Genomic DNA, 1,321 nt, shown 5'->3' with positions numbered 1-1,321 from the left:
TAGGGGTGAGGAGAACAGGAGGGCTAGGTACAGGGAATGTTAGGGGCCGTGAGGGTAGGGGTGAGGAGAACAGGAGGGCTAGGTACAGGGAATGTTAGGGGCCGTGAGGGTAGGGGTGAGGAGAACAGGAGGGCAGTAAACTGCTTTAATCTTGAAGAATGGAAAAATTATTGAAATATATAAAAAATATTTTGAAATATGAAAATATGTGTACATTGATGGTTTGTTTATATTTCAGCTCTCTCTCATATTGAAAATGTGTTCTTGAAGCTTGCCAGCCATTTTCTACCAACAGTAAGAGATTTTTGATAAAAATGTAATGCACCAGATGAATTGTGGGTAATTAATCCTAATAATCAGAACATGTAGCACACATTAAAAAAAAACTGTTGGATTAAAGAAAACTTAACTGACTTTGAACTGAACTGCTCGCCACCACTTAACAGTATTATAGAGAGGCAGACTTATTTCCTAATATTTACTAGCTAACCCTCACTGCCTGAGGACAGCTGAACGGGGATGTTTTTAGATCAATTCTACAGATAGGAGAAACCTTGTACTTGTTTGATTCGGTTTACGCTAACACAACTACGTTACATAATATCTGCCATAAAGATTATTTTCTGGAAATAAGAAATAACAAAATAATAATTTGGATAATCTTGTGATTTATTTGGTACGCGTCACTATCTATCTATAATTAGGATCAGAAGATTCGGTAACGCAATATCACGAAAAACAAGACGGCTGTCGAACCGTCAGCTTATCAATCATTTCCAATTATATGTCAACTGTTGGCTATTAATGGGTTTTAATTTGTATATTATAAAGTTTGGGTTTTAGCTGCAGACAGAAATCTTATTTAATCTTCGCGCTGTACATCAAAAATGGATATCATTGGGTTAGTAAGCGCTATTGCACATTTGGCAGATAACATTAGACCATACAAGACGGTAACACACAACTTCTAGTCACATGCATCTTGTGTTGATGATGTGATTCTAGTACATCTCCGGTACTTGGAGTACAGCTCAAAATAAAACCTCCATCAGATTGTTTCTGCTGCACTAGAGTTTTGAGAAATAAGCTAAGAATTGACTTAAATGAGAAATCATAAAATTTCATATAAACACTCTGGACTCAAAATGACATATAAAATACCAGATGTATTTCATAATCTTTTATCATTTTTACCAAATATTTACCAAATAATTACCAAAGCAAAATAAAAGGAAAGGCAACAGGACCCGTTCAGACACCAAACCAAAAGACAACAGGAACAGAGGAGACACCAAAACAAAAGACAACAGGAACCGATCAG

This window comes from Mizuhopecten yessoensis, unplaced genomic scaffold (genome assembly GCF_002113885.1).
Source record: "Mizuhopecten yessoensis strain PY_sf001 unplaced genomic scaffold, ASM211388v2 scaffold716241, whole genome shotgun sequence".
In the NCBI taxonomy this organism is placed as follows: domain Eukaryota; kingdom Metazoa; phylum Mollusca; class Bivalvia; order Pectinida; family Pectinidae; genus Mizuhopecten; species Mizuhopecten yessoensis.
The sequence above is the reverse complement of the archived record's forward strand: the minus strand, read 5'-3'. Positions refer to the sequence as shown.